Raw genomic sequence first — 420 nt, 5'->3', positions numbered from 1 at the left:
TGCTGCTGCCCTTGTTGAGGGTGTTGCTGCCACTAGGAAACAGCAGCTGCGTGAGCTGCAAAGACAGCCGCTAGCGCTTTATAAATAACAAATATAATTTATAAATTAAATATAAATTAAAATAATAAATATTTATAATTTATATTAAATAATAAAAAAGAAAAAACAGAAAAAAAAAAAAGAAAAAAAAACATAAACACCCTCGTCTCACTCCTGGGGCCTCAGCAGCAACCCTTGGGGGCCCCCCCCTCTCTGCGGTGCCGGTAGGATATAGGGGGCCCCCAAAAGAAATAATAAAATAAAATTATAATTTAAATAATAAAAATATATTCAAATACAAAGATGCAATGAACTAGACACTGCTGCTGCTGCTGCTGCTGCTGCTGCACACAGCGCTGGGGGGCCCCAGGCACAGTAAGA

Source organism: Eimeria mitis, genomic scaffold, assembly GCF_000499745.2.
Source record: "Eimeria mitis Houghton genomic scaffold, Emh_scaff2382, whole genome shotgun sequence".
Taxonomy (NCBI): domain Eukaryota; phylum Apicomplexa; class Conoidasida; order Eucoccidiorida; family Eimeriidae; genus Eimeria; species Eimeria mitis.
This window is presented reverse-complemented; position numbering follows the sequence as displayed.